Genomic DNA, 15,296 nt, shown 5'->3' on the forward strand with positions numbered 1-15,296 from the left:
ATCACCCATTATGTGATGTTATTGGTCCTCTTCAAAAATGAAGGATGAACAACAATACAACTATATTTTAGAATTTGGCTGAGGATTATTTTTCAGTTTCAGCTTTATTTCATCTATTCAATTCTGGATAGCCCAGTTTAACAATGTTGATGAGTTGAGAATGGCCAGAGGAGGCATCTAGGATATGAAGGGTCTTGATTATGTTGAGGGAACTAGAGATACTAAGACTGAAAAAAGAAACGACCCTAGGGGAAATGGTAACCATGTTGAGGCATTTGCAGGGCTCTCTAGTACAAGAGGTGTTAGATTTGTGTTTGGCCCCAGAGGGCAGAAACAACAGCAACAAATTGGGAGAGCGAAGGGGCAAAATTTAGGCTTCATGTAAAGAGTATCTTTCTAACATTTAGAGTTATCCATGAGTGGAGTATATTGTCTCAGAAAGTAGTAACTTCGCCTTTCCCCCAAGATGGCGCTGAAGACAAAGAAGAAAGCAGTTGTCCCCCCCAAGACAGAAGCTAAGTCCAAAGCCTTGAAGGCCAAGAAGGCAGCGTTGAAGGGTGTTCACAGCCACAAAAAGAAGATCCGAATGTCTCCCACATTCTGGTGACCCAAGACACTAAGACTTCAACGGCAGCCCAAATACCCATGGAAAAGTGCCCCTCGGAGGAACAAGCTTGACCACCATGCCATCATTAAGTTTCCCTTGACTACTGAGTCTGCTATGAAGAAGATTGAGGACAACGACACCCTGGTCTTCATTGTGGACGTCAAGGCCAACAAGCACCAGATCAAGCAGGCGGTCAAGAAGCTCTGTGGCATTGACGTGGCCAAGGTCAACACACTGATCCGGCCTGGTGGAGAGAAGAAGGCCTACGTCCGACTTGCCCCAGACTATGATGCTTTAGACGTTGCCAACAAAATTGGAATCATCTAAACTGTGCCCAGCTATCCTACTCCACTTACAATAAAAAGTTTTCCAGGATATAAAAAAAAAAAAGAAAGTAGTAACTTCCCACTCATTGGAGGACTTAAAGAAGAGGCTAAATATTCATTTGAGGATATTATAGTGGAGATTTCTTTCAGGTATGGTTTGGACTAGGTGACCAGGGGGTTCCTTCGGACTCAAAATTATTTGATTCTTTCATTCTAGGATTGTGACCTACATCTATGAAGATAGTAGTCACATCAATGAAATCACACCTCCACCAAAGCATCAAGACAGCATTTTTGATACAATGTTCTTTATCTCATTTTAAGAGCTAGGATGAAGAAAAGAGAACCCAAGATACTACTTTTTCCCAGGCCGCAAAACTTTTGTATTTTATAATCAATGAGCTTCATCTTCCTTTATTTCTTGATTAGAATACTAATATCTCTACAAAATCTATTTATTTATCAGAATTAACAGAAGGAAAGGAACTGATGACTAAATTAAAAGAGACAAATTTAATAACGTCGGTAAGCTTCAAGAGCCTGGAATTCAGTTACTGATTGTCATAGTGAAACTGTCTTTGTGTATGGAGATTTATATCTGATTCCCTCCCTTTCTCTTAATAAGGTGACATTACAATCCAAATAAGAAAAATCCATCCTTACTCTCTCCACCCAAAGGATTTTTTTGATGGTTAAATCTATATTAAAATGATTTTTCTTAAGACGTATCCAATATATCGCCATTTAACCCAACTTCTGTGAGTAACATCTTTAGAAGCAAATACTATTTAAGAGAACTTCTGATCTCATAACATCTGTTTTATTTGTCTAGAAGAGAGTTGGTTTTCTTTTCCCTTTTTCCCACTCCAGTCAGGGATAAGAGCTTCTTAATATGAAACACAAAAATACCAACCCAAAGGTTATTCATAGTTCCTACAAATGAAAAACACACACATAAAAAAGGAGATTTATTGTGCCACACAAGTTAAAACTTGGTTTAATTAATTTTTAAGTGGAAAACTTGCCATGTGATGAGACCCAGGTTTGAGCTGCAATCCTAGAACCATGGATTCCTCTTTGAACATCTGTCTATTCCCATCAATGTGTGCAATATGTCCAAGGTTTGTAGCATGCTCCAGTTTTTGTAGAGTATCTGTATTTCATTCCGAAGGAAGAAACGGTCATCCAAAGAATTCTTAGTAACCTTCCAGGATTGATCCCTTTGGTGTGATAAATAAAATCAGAGCATATCTTAACATGGAAATTTGAAAGATGAGACTAAAATGAAAAATAATGTCAAAACAGAAGAAATAACCCCAGTGATATAATTTGGCATGGAAATAAAGGCCCTAAAAACAATGGCTCTGGGCTTACAGAAAACCAATCCAGGATTTTTTTTTTATTTTCTGCCAGGTCAGCGTAAGGAACAAAGCTTTCTGCTATGCAAAGCCATGATTTACACCTTTGAAATTCTCTGGATCCTTTGCCAGAAACCTATAGGGAAAAAAATCCAAATCATGAGACACAAGCAAACAGTCCTAGTATGCTATGTGTCATAAGCAAATTTGATAAATAAAACTATTGTTAATTTTTGAATCTGTCACAAACTCCAGGGTATGAATAATAGCTCAAACCTTTGGGCTGGTGTCCAGTGCATGTATATGATTACAGAAATCTGAAATGTACTACACAGTGAGGGAAAAGGCCAAATAAATACCATGTGCATGCTAGGACATAGTCTTGTCACTGTGTTTCATTAAAACCATATGCCAGCTAAACTTTACCAGCTTTATCGGGCTGAATCTCAGGGTGTTGCTGGTACACTCTCAACAAGGCCAGCTCGTTAACACAAATTCAAAGATTTGGGTGGTTTCCTACAGTTGTTTCCAGTTTGAAGTTTGTAACAACTTGATACACATGGTACAGCTAGCCTCCTCGTCCCAGAACCCACCTGCCAAATCTGGCGAAGTAGATTAGACAAACAAGCCAGTCTCTTTCAATTCAGATCAAATCTATAGGTTTGCTCTAGCAAAACCACTTGAATCTTTGTCACAAAAGTAAATGCACTAGTAGGGACTCATGTATAGTTTTGAGTGAATGGGTATTTTGCCTTGAATTTGGGATTGCTTTTCCGGGGGCCTGCTTTTGAGACAAGATGCTCTATGTGCTTTTTCTTTTTAAATATGCATCCTAAAATTGAATGTAAGCTCCCAGAAGGCAGGGATGGGTTAGTTTCTGTCTTTGTAGCCCACACGTCAATATGTTCCAATGGCTCTATTACAAACTCTTTTGTTATACATTTAAACCCCTTCAAAAGTGAGCAGAACCAGGAGAACATTGTGCACAGTAACAGCAATAGTGTAACGGTGATCAACTGTGAAAGACTTAGCTACTCTGATCAAGACGATGATCCAAGACAATTCCAAAAGACTCGTGATGAAAAATGATATCCACCTCCAGAGAGAGAACTGATGAATCCTGAGTATAGATTGAAGCATAATTTTGTCACTTCATTTTGTTTTCTTTTTGTAACATGGCTAATATGGAAATATCTTTTGCATGATTTTACGTGTATAATTGATATCATATTGCTTGCCTTCTCAATGGTTGGGGGAAGGGCTGGAGGGAGGGAGAAAATTAGAAACTCAAATTTTTAATGAATATTAAAATATATTAATAATAAATGTATTTAAAAAATAAATTCATTTACAATCTGCCTCTAACCTATCTTTCTGATGTTATTACATACTATTTTTCCTCACATATTCAATGAACCATCCAAATGTGTTTTTTTCTTTCTCTCACACATGACATTCCATCTTCCATCTGTCATCCCCATGTCTTTGGGATAGCTGTTCCTCCAGCCTAGAATTCCTTGCCTCCTTCAAAACTCAATCCCAGGGACTCTTCTTCCATGAGTCCATTCCTGATCTCTTCATCTACAAGTGCCCCCCTACAGATCACCTTAAATTTATTTAGCAGAAATTATGCATGTGTGTGTTGTCTCCCCCATAAAATGTAACCTCCTTGAGGGTGGGGATTATTTCAGTTTTGCCTTTGTATTTCTAGTGATCCGGACATAGTATATGTATAATAAATGTTTCCTAATCGATAAAATCTGGATTGTTGTAGGCGTTTAACTACTAAATTCAAGCTGCCTCTTTTATGCTAGATCCATCTTGTGTAAGAGGACCTAATGACATAATTTTTTTTATTTCTCTGCTTAATGTCCCCAGCCCTTAAAGAAGGAAACTTTCCAATACTGAAAATCTGTCTTTCATACTTTGCAAATCTGGCTATTCTGTAGGGGGTTTTCAAATAAAATTTTACTAATATCTTTTGTTTTTATGCCAATTAGGTTTTCCCTTATGTCTTCCCTTCTTTCTCTCCCTGAGACCTATCCCTTGTAACAATGACTTTTTTCAAATTAAAGAGAAAAAGATAAAGAATATGGGAAAAATCATCACAATTGGTAAGTATAAATACTTTGAAAAAATTTGGCATGAGATGCCAAGCTCCACACCTCTAAATTTCCCATATCCAATCTCTGAGAAACCTCTAACCACAACAGGGCAGCGTATGTGATTCCCAGGACCAGGAAGGAAATCAGGGGAATTATCCTGAGAGTTCCACTGTTGAGGCTTTATGATCAAATGTCACTCCTTTGTGGCAGATGGATGATCAGAAGAAGCAGGTGTAAAAGAAATACAACATCATTTTAAAAGACAAAATACTATAACTCTTTGTGTCTGGTTTTGTTACTAAAAAGGCTGGAATTTTTCTTGGCCCCTAGAATCTTCATGTTGTTGTTCAACCTTCCTTCTCATCAGTTATCAGCCTCACTCTCTCCTCCAGAGTCATCAAAGTCCAGTGACAAGATAATAGTCAAGATGACTGGTGATGGTCCAGCATGCCAGCATCTTCATAATGATGATACAAAATCACTGGTCCCTGTTGGATCCTTTAGGTCTGAGCTTAAAGATACTCTTCCTCCCCCTTAAAATCCTATTCTAACACTTCATCTGTGGCATGGAGGTGATGCTGGGGCCTCAAAGACCATACCAATGGTCTCAAAAGCTCTGGTTGATCCCACCAAGCTGGAAAAATTTTTAAGGATAGGCCCAGAAACAGACTGTATCTGTCATCCAAGAAACAGATTGGGAGAATCTCATCACCAGGAGGTGAGCCAAAAGATATGCCAGCCATAGAAATTCATAAAGATGGAAATTATCTTGGAGTCAGGATTCAAGTCTTGCCTCTGAATTATATTGGCAGAGCAAGTCACTAAACATCTCACTACTCTAGACAACTCTCTGAAACCATAAGTTGCCTAGAAGAGACAGAGAGACTGAGACAGAGATAGAGACAGAGACAGAGACAGAGAGAGAACACATGGTAGATTCCTAGATATGGCATTTGTGTGCTTACTATGGAGTAGGCACTATGCTAAGCACTGAGAATACAAATACTAGCAAGAAAGACAATTCTTGCCTGCAATGAGCTTGCATTCTAATGGGGGAAGACCATATCTAAAGGAGAGCTGAAAAGGGAGTGGTACATTACAGTGCCATGGCATAGAGTGGGTCAGGAAGTTGTTGTGTGGGGGTCTTGGCCCAACAAGATAAAGCCAAAGCTGACCTGTCAGAGTCAAAGGACCCAGGGGTGGAATCTAGGTTATTGGGAGGAAGTGGAAGGGATAGTCCAAGAGTTGCCAAGGAGAGAAAGACAGAGACAGAGAAACAAAGAGAGAGAGAGAGATACTGAGACAGAAAGAGAGACAGAGGAGGAGAGGGATGGAGAGGAAGGGAGAATAGGGAGGGCGAGGAAAAGAGGGAGGGAAGGAAGAAAGGAGAGAGGAGGGAGGAAAGGGAAAGAGAGAGGGAGGGAAAGAGAGAGTGAGAGAGAGAGAGAGAGAGAGAGAGAGAGAGAGAGAGAGAGAGAGAGAGAGAGTTTTTCTCCTTTTATACTCAAGCTCCTTCCCAGTATTGTAATACAAACATCTTCCTTAAAAAACTGAATAATGTAGTGCTCTCTGAAATGTTCTGAGATCTGTATTGTGTTAAGCAGTATTGACATCCAGTGGAGAATCAGAACAATTACAGGTGTGCCCAAATCCCTAGGGAAGATAAACCTAGCCTGGTTTCTTGTGTGGGACAGACTTCAGGCATAGTCCAGCCAAAAAATAATGAATTATTTCTACGCATACAACTGACACTGAATGGAAGGGACAAAAATAGCAAATAGCTATAGCTGTTATCAGAATTGCTCCTCTGATCCTAGATTGTGTTTTACTTTGGATAAAGAATCTTCTTGGTCTGCTCACAATTAGAGGGGCCAGTAGTTTTTGTCCAAAGGCAAAATGGGAATGGAACACTCAAGAATGTGGAGAGATAAGAAAATTATAAGACATATAAAAGAAATTGGAATGCAAACCCATGAGTCAGCAGAGAAAAGGCCTGAATTGATCAGGATTGCTTTCATGTTCAAAGGCTTACGGACACTGAGAGGTTATACAGCCACTGAGAGGTTGGACTGCTACTATACTTTCTGGGTCTCAGTTTTCTCATTGGCAAAATGATAGAGCTGCACTAGATAATTTCTAAGGTTCCTTCCAAACCTAAAATCCAATGATTAAATTATCATTTGGCTCTATAGGTCTGCCATGTCACCTACTCAACCATGGTTTAAAAAAAATAAGGATAAGAAGTTTTAGAAGTATGAGAGAAAAACCAGACCAAAAAACAGTCAAATCAATTCAATAAGCATTTATTAAGCACCTACTATGTTGCCAGCCATTGTGCCAATCCCTAGGAAATAAAGGAAGGCAAAAATGGTCTCTGCTGTCAAGATGCTCACATTCTAGTGAGGGAATCAGAGGAGACAACAAGCAAATAGCTATGAATATTCAAGCTATATAAAGGACAAACTGGATATTATCTCTGAGAGACGGCATTAATATTGAGAGAACCCTGTAAAGACTTCTTTCAGAAGGTGGGATTTTATCTGATGTATTAAAGAAATCAGGGGCAGAAGGGAGAAGGGAGACAATCCCAGGCATAGGGGACAGCCAGTGAAAATGCATAGGGTGGGGAGATGAAATGTCTCTTCTGAGGAACAGCCAGGAGGCCAATATCACTGGATGGCAGAGGATGTGAAAAGGAGTAAGTTGTAAGGAGATTGGAAAGGTAGGAATAAGTCAGGTTATGAAGGGTTTTAAATGCCAAATGCAGGAATGTGGAATGATTTTGAGAGAATCTTTACACAGAGAATGGCCTGTCACTTTGCTTGAAATTCCACCATTAATGAGTCTTCTGTATTGTTCTTTCTTGACGACCCTCTTTAAAACTACACATCATTCTGGGCAAAGTAACAAATTGTCACTAATAGTTTATATGAATTAGGTTTTCATGTGGCTTTCCTAGGGTAGTTAGGTAGCTACATGATGAGAGGGCTAGACTTGGAATCAAGAAGTCCTAAATTCAAATCCTGCCTCAGACATTTACTAGCTGTGTGGCCTGGAGCAAAACACTTAACTTTTCTGAGCCTCAATGAAATAACAAATCAAGCCCTGATTTGTATTATTTTTCTGATTTCCAAGGTATAAATGCTCAGAATGAACATTTAATAATTAGATTCCAGAGAACCAGATTAAAACTGGATCCAGAATATCTCTGGGTATATGGCATTCCAACACTTGCTACCTACCTTGGATTTGATCATGTAACTGCTATGGTCACAGTTGGTAAATCATGGAGCCAGACTTTGAAACCAGGTGTCTCTTGACTCAAGCAAAGATAGAGCATTTACAGTATTGCTTGGTAAGGACTAAAAAGGAACAAATCATAAAAGGCAGCATTCTGGCGTTTAGAGTGATGATTTCAGACTGAGATTCAGTCTTGCAACTGCAGCTCAGGGCTTAGGGCAAGTGGATATGACAATAAATTGTTCAGTTGCTTCAAACCCGTAAGTAGCATGTTACTGTCAAAAGCCCAATTACAAAGAGAAGCTACACTTGACCCTCTGTGAGATCTCAAGGAGAAATCCAGATTCCAATTCTTACCTTTCTTTTATTTTTCTCCTCTCTCTGGTGCTTAGACTTTAACTGCTTCTCCTCCTATCTTGCCTCTTTGTTGTCTAAGCATCTTTTGAGATTACCTTGGAGGCGATCAATAATAATAACAATTTTATTAATAATAATAGCTAGCATTTATATAATGCCTACTATGTGTCAGATACTGTACTACATGTTTTGCCAATATTACCTCACTTGATCAATCAGGATACATTGACGGATCTTAAGCATGGCAGTTACATGATCAAATCCAAGGTAAGGAGCAAGTGTTGGAATACCATATACCCAGAGATATGCCGGAGCCAGCTTTAATCTGGTTCTGTGGAATCTAATTATTAAATGTTCATTGTGAGCATTTACACCATAGAAAGCAGAAAAATACTACAAATCAGGGCTTGATTTGTTATTTCATTGATTGTCTAGTCTTAAGAAAGTGATGGAGGAAATTATCATAACATAAATTAATCCTAAAAGTGTGCTGTGCTTACATTTTGTTTCTGGAGACCTGGTTGTTGAACATTGACCAACTCGTTTCTATAGTAGTAGGTAATATACTCAGAATGTACCATGATCATTTCTGTGGAGATAGCTAAGTATTGAAGGACTTAGGGAACTTAGGGTGATATATTGGCCCCTAAGAGCCGCTCACTCAGTGGATGGTTAAAAAAAAGGAGCCAACCCCATTTTCATCTGCCGAGCACAAGAGTCTCAGAGCCTCTCCCCAGAGGAATTAGGCAACATGATAAACAGCAAATAGAAAACTGGCTTCAGAATCAGGAAGATCTTGGTTCAAGTTTTGCCTCTGATCCTAAGTGGGCCAGTCACTTAACCCTTCAGTGCCCCAGGAAGATATGATCAAGTGACCCAAGATCTCCGAACCTCCAGAATTTAAAATGTTGCCTCCGAGGCTGGACATATCCAGCTCAGATTTCCTGTTTAGTCAACCATACTCAGGAAAGAAATAAAACAGAAGCAACAGCCAGGGGCCCTAAACCTACATATGTGCATCAGCTGTCTCGTGTTTACATTTTGTCATTTCCATTCTCCATTCTCCAGGTCGTGACTTAAAGATTCCTGCTGCACTCGGCAGATGGGAACAGAAGAGAGAGATCCAGGGTGGACTCATTCCTTTTTAAAAGTCCACTGAATCATAGGCTCTTTCTGAGCCTTTGTCATGTGAAAACAGCCAAGCCCTTCAGTGCTGGGCTATTTTCCTGGCAGTACCCAGATTTTAGGCTCAGTACTCCATGGAATATATTCCAACCCAACCCCTACTGCACATTCATTAGAAAATAAGTCTAAGGGGCAGCTAGGTGGTGCAGTGGATAAAGTACCAGACCTGGATTTAGGAGGACCTGAGTTCAAATCAGACATATAACACTTACTAGCTGTGTGACCCTGGGCAAGTCACTTAACCCCATTGCCTAGCCAAAAAAAAAAAGAAAGAAAGAAAGAAAGAGAGAGAGAAAGAAAGAAAATAAGTCAGTTTTGTTAGAAAGAATGTAGTGGAATGGCGACAAAGGATATCAGGAATAATTATTAAGAGATTATTGCAATAGACCAAGATGGATATGGGGTAACAATAAAAATATAGAGGAAAGGCAGATAGTAAAGAGGTTTTCAGAGGATGTAGGATCATAGCATCATAGATTTAGAAATGGAAGGGATCTTCAAGGCTACTGAGTCCAACATCCTAATTTTATATACAAGGACATTTAAACCCAGGGTTTTTCAGCTACTGAATATCCGAGGCAGGATTTGAACTCAGATCTCCCTGACTCCAAGTCAAGCAGTATGTCAACAATAGCCCTCAGCTGCCTCACTGAAAAGTTATGAGAAAAGTGAAAAAAAAAACCAAAGGGAATGCTAACTTTCAAATATGGAAAGTGCACAAATGGCACTTCTCTGAGTGGGTATAATTAAGTCAGTCGAAGGATCATGTTTTGGGGCAAAGATGCTAATGCCAGTACTGAATGTTTAGAGTCTGAGATACCAGCAAAAGGTCCAAGCGGGAAAGTCCTGTTGGTAATAGGAGCCTACAGGCCTGAGCTCTGGGGATGTTGATTTGGGAGTCAGCTGTGTATTAATGATGATTGGAGTTAAAGGCGAGGGTGAGATTGCCTAGGGAGATAGCATAGAGAGAAAAGAGGACTAAGGAGAAAATGTTGGGGTACACCCATCTTAATGGGACAGGAGAAGGGAGTGGCACTAGCAACTGAAACAGAGAAAGCACAGATTGTGCAGCACAAGAAGCCAAAGGAAAAGATCAATGGCTTTATTTAAAACATTTTGAGAACTTCTTTATTAGAATTGCCGTCTGATGTAGCTTACAAACTATGCAAGAAAATCAGTTGCATGACTTAACAGGCACACCTCATGTTTTTTATTTTTTACCAAAAAGGATCGTTTCCAGGATGAACACCCATCTTAACCACCAAACATTATTTCTGGCCAATTCTAAAAAAGCCACTCTCTCCTTCAAAGGATTAAGATTTGCCACCCCCAAGGATACTCAAAATAATGTGTGGCAAGTGGGATGCTGGTTGGTTTTACTTAAATGTTTTTCTCTGTTTCGAGGGAGGATTCCATGAGTAGAGGCCACGTATATCGTGTTAAGGGGAGAACACTGTGCAAAAACAAAAGGCAACAATAAAACCTTTAAAAATAATAATTATAATGTGCAGCAGGCCCAGATGATGATTCCAAAAGAGCTGTTCCCAAAACATTTTTAGCAATGGCAGCCAAGTTGGAATAAGTATAGAGCTTGAGTGCTTTGAAGGGAACAATACTGATTTATATATGCAATCTTTCATTTATTTGTAAGTGTATAAAAAACAGCTTTTTAAAACTTCAGAGTCCTAACTAATACATTATTTTATTTTTTATTCTGAATATAACAAAATAAAATGCATATTTCCATACATTTATTATGTGGTGAAGTGGAGGTACATATGAAATTGTAAACATTTACTATGTAAAGATTCTTTTATTTTTATGTATATAATACATCCAACATGTAACTTTCAAAGCTGTCCTACTTCATCACTCCTGGACTTCCTTCTGCCTTCTTCTAAGCTTTCAAGAAATTTCTGAAGAATCTTTTCTTGTTATTGATTTTTGGTGTTTGTTTTTTGGTGTTGTTATTACTGGCCCCTCTCTTAGAGGGGACCCTGATAGGCCCTGACATGTAATTACTGCCTCAATTCACACAATGTCTCATTTCAGCTAGGTAGTACAAAGGATAGAGCACTGGGCCTGGAATCAGGAAGACCTGAGTTCAAATCTAGCCTCAGACACTTACTAGCTGTGTGATCCTGAGCAAATCTCTTAACCTCTGTTTGCTTTAATTTCCTTATCTGTAAAATAAGGATAGTAATAGCACCTGACCCAGAGTTGTTGTGAGGATTAAATGAGATAAGAATTGTAAATTGCTTAGCATGGTGTCTGGCGTATAATAACCACTGTAGAGATATTTATTATTATTATCATCTCTACTCACTAGATTTCTTATAAAATAATCTACTATATGTGATTTGTCTTTCCAAGGCCAAACTGAAAAAATAATACTTGGGTTTTCTGGAATATTAGGACACAGGAAGAAGAAAAAGAAAAACATTTATCAGAATTTTGAGACGGGGATAATGATATTGAGAAAATATCAAAAATTTCAAAGATGAGTACTAAATTTGGTAAGGTTAGCAGTGAAACAAATCAAGTGATACAAATCAAAGGAGGCCTAGAGGGAGAATAAAGTGAAGTGATTCTCAACTTATAATTGCAATCATTTTAGACATGAATAAAGTTGAACCAGTATGGCATAATGGATCAAGAGTTGCCCTTGGAGACTGAAAGACCTTGCTTCAAGTTTTACCTCAGACACATACTGGCTGCATGATCTTGGGGAAGTCATTTATTGTCTAATGCACTAGACAATTATTTAAATCTATATTTTGCAGAGAACATGCTGAACTTCAGTGGTAGATAGAGTTTTCTCATTGACGTATTCCCTAAAACAATGAAATCATGGGTCTAGTTCCTAGGCTTATGCTATCATTAAAAACATTGATAATGGTGCCAGAGAGGCAGTACGGAGTAGTGTTGACCTCTGGAAAACCATAGTTTAAGTTTTGCCTTTCTTATATACCAGCAGGGCAATCCTAATCAAATCACTTTAACCTCTCACTGCCCTAAGCAACCCCTCAAAAAATATAAATTACTGTGAAGGTGCCCATCTTAATTGGGTAGTAGAAGTTCCTCACTGGAAGCATCCTATATCATTGACGTCATTAGACCCTTCCAAAAGAAAAAGAGTCATAAATAGTCTATTTATCAATAAAACTAATTATACTTCAAGAATCTGAATTTCATTTCAGGACTGTCTCCCAACTAATGTGTATTGTAACATTTCTATGCCCTTGTAGATGATCTCCAAGAGTTGTTTTGGCTAAAAATTACATCAATCTAATTAGCCTCTTGGGTTTTGCCAAGCTTTTCCAACATTGTCAGGCTCCACACCTTTCAAGAACCCATGATCATCTCCATACCAAAATGAAATAAAAAACTAAGATTTTAGTGTGTTACTCTAATTATGTTATCATATAAAAAAGAATCATTGAATTCCTTTTGAAAACAATAATGACAACTCACACGCATAACCTCACAACTCTTTTATTGGGGAGTGGAGAGGGAAAACAAGGATACAATTTGTAAAACAAATCGAATTGGATGATGTAATTTGAAGAGGAAGGAAACACCAACAATTGGGGTGATCAAGTAAGGAAAGGTTTTTTTTCCCTTGTTGGAGGTGGTAGCCCAACTGAGTCTCAAATGAAGGTAAGGAGTTTGTGAGGCAAAATTGAGTAGAGATTACCTCAATATGGGAGACGGCTTCATAAATTCCATCTCCGAGCCCTAGAATGTCCTCCTGAATATTACTCAAATGCCCAAATGTACCCGTGATCCTCTTTTGATTAGGGAGTTTCCTCCAACCAAGCAATGGGTTTTATCTTACCCTTGGAGGCTACAAGAAACGATATTTCATATAGCATTTGTTCATCATGTATTCCAATAGTAATGATAAATCTTTGCAAAAAGATCACTATAATAATAATTGTAGTTCATGCACCAAAACTGGGTGTGAAGAATAAAATAATGAGAAAATTCTACTTTGAACATAGTAAGACCTTCAAAAACAAATAAACATGAAGTGTGATATTTGGTGACTTGAATGCTGAGGATGGTGAGAAATATATGAGAAAGTATGGTCCAGGAGAAAGTGTGAGATGCCATCCAGGGACTTGTAGATTATACAGAATATCATTATCATCATCATTCTCTTATTATTAACAACACATTATTATTATTGTTGTTATTATTATTATTATTAAAAATAATACTCTATAATAACAGCAGCAAAAACAACAACAAAATTCCTATTGGATTCCTGTCTGGCAAGAGTAGCAATAATAACTTGCATTTACCATAAATGTTCTAAGGCTTACAAAGCTTTTTCACAGGAGGTTGGTGGACCCTCTTCACGTATTTATCCCTCTTATTTTCTTGATCCTGGTCTTTGGAATCCTTTTTCTTCTTTCATCCTGATATTTAGCAAACAGAAATAGAGCACAGCATTGATGGAGGGTCGTAGATTTAGATCTGGAGACCTTAGAAATCATCTGGTCCAATTTCTTCATTTTACAGATGAGGAAACTGAGGCCCAGAGAGGTAACCTGTGACTTACTCTAGCTCTCACAGTTAGAAAGTGGTGAAGCTGGGATTCACACCTAGGCATTTTGAACTCAAATCCAGCCCTATTTCCATGTATCATTTTTCTCTCCTTTATCATCTCTAGTAGAGCAGGCTAAATATAGTGGAAATCTATTTTTTCTGGTTTTTTGAAGTGAAGGGGACAGGGATAGTAACTCACAGTTACATAATAGTTTATGGTTAACAAAGCATTTCATTCACAACAAGTATTCAGAATATTATCCCAGCTTTACAAGTGAGAAAATTGAAGTTCAATTAGTTAACAAACATCATTAAGCACCTGCTATGTACCAGGCACTCTGCTAGGGTCTAGGAAAAAAAAGCAGCCCTTTCTCTCAAGGAACCTACAACGTAATGGGGTTGACAACATTCACAAAACGAGGTAGCAACAAGATATATGCAGGACAAATTGGAAAGAATTAAGAGAGGGAAATGACTAGTGTGAAGCTTAATTGGGAAAAGCTTCTTGCAGAAGGTAGGACTTAAATCTGTAAAACATTATGCATAGTACATTCTTTTCATTTTTTTTGTTTATTCTGTGTCTGCCAGAAAATGTTATCTTTAAAATGAATTCTGTCCACTTTTTGCAGTAGCAAACAAAGCAGATGCCCCCAGTTTCATAAGGGCTAAATAAATTATAGTTTCTGAATGTGATAGAATATTATTAAGCCATGAGAAAAGATGAATGTGATGAAAATCAATAGACTTATGAAGACTAAAATGAACTGATGCAAAGTGAAGTAATTGAAAACAGTAAACAAAATGACTATAACAATGAAAATGAGAAGAATCATAACAATTAAACAACCAAATATGAATTTGGTGAGATTATAATGGCCAGTATTACCCCCAAGGAAAAGCTACGAGAATGTACATCTCTCCCTCCTTTGCAGAGGTGTGGGAATGAGGAGAGGGTAAACTAAGGCTTGATGTGGAATACTGTACATACTGTCAAATTTGATTAGCTATGTAAAACTTTTTTCCCTCTTTTTAGTTCTCTATTACAAGGGCTGACTGGAGGGGGGAGGACACAAAGGTGATGGAAATACAAAATGTGTCAATTTTTACAACGAATACATCTATAGACATGGGAAAGTATCATCTCTAGCTCAGAATCCCATATTGAATAAAATATTGAAAGAGTTCAGAGAACATTTTGATGTTCTCATTTCATTTGTTTTAATGGTTTGGGGTAATAGATCCCTTTCCAAAGCAAACTAATTCATAAGGTACAATTAAAAATAAAACAAAAACAACAGCAAAAATGCAAATTTAGTTACTTTATAATCAAGTGAAAATAACAGAAAATTGGATTTCAGAATTATAGAATGTCAGAATTGTAAGGAAACTGAGAAAACACCTAGTATTTTAATCCAATACATACTTTGCAAGAAGAATCACTTCTATAATATGTCAGGCAAGCAGTCATTCATCTTTTATTTGAAGACTTCCAGTGAGGGGAGGGCACCCTGCTTCCTGAGGCAGCTCATTCCAGTTGGGGACAACTCTAATTGTTAGAAAGTTT

At 38.0% G+C, this 15,296-nt stretch overlaps 1 pseudogene; it reads left to right on the plus strand.

Moving 5' to 3' along the window:
* The first annotated feature begins 466 nt into the window (after window positions 1-466).
* LOC114049622 lies at window positions 467-934 on the plus strand (annotated as a pseudogene).
* The last annotated feature ends 14,362 nt before the right edge of the window (window positions 935-15,296 follow it).

The sequence above is a fragment of the Vombatus ursinus genome, unplaced genomic scaffold (genome assembly GCF_900497805.2).
Source record: "Vombatus ursinus unplaced genomic scaffold, bare-nosed wombat genome assembly UNPS02003292.1, whole genome shotgun sequence".
Taxonomy (NCBI): domain Eukaryota; kingdom Metazoa; phylum Chordata; class Mammalia; order Diprotodontia; family Vombatidae; genus Vombatus; species Vombatus ursinus.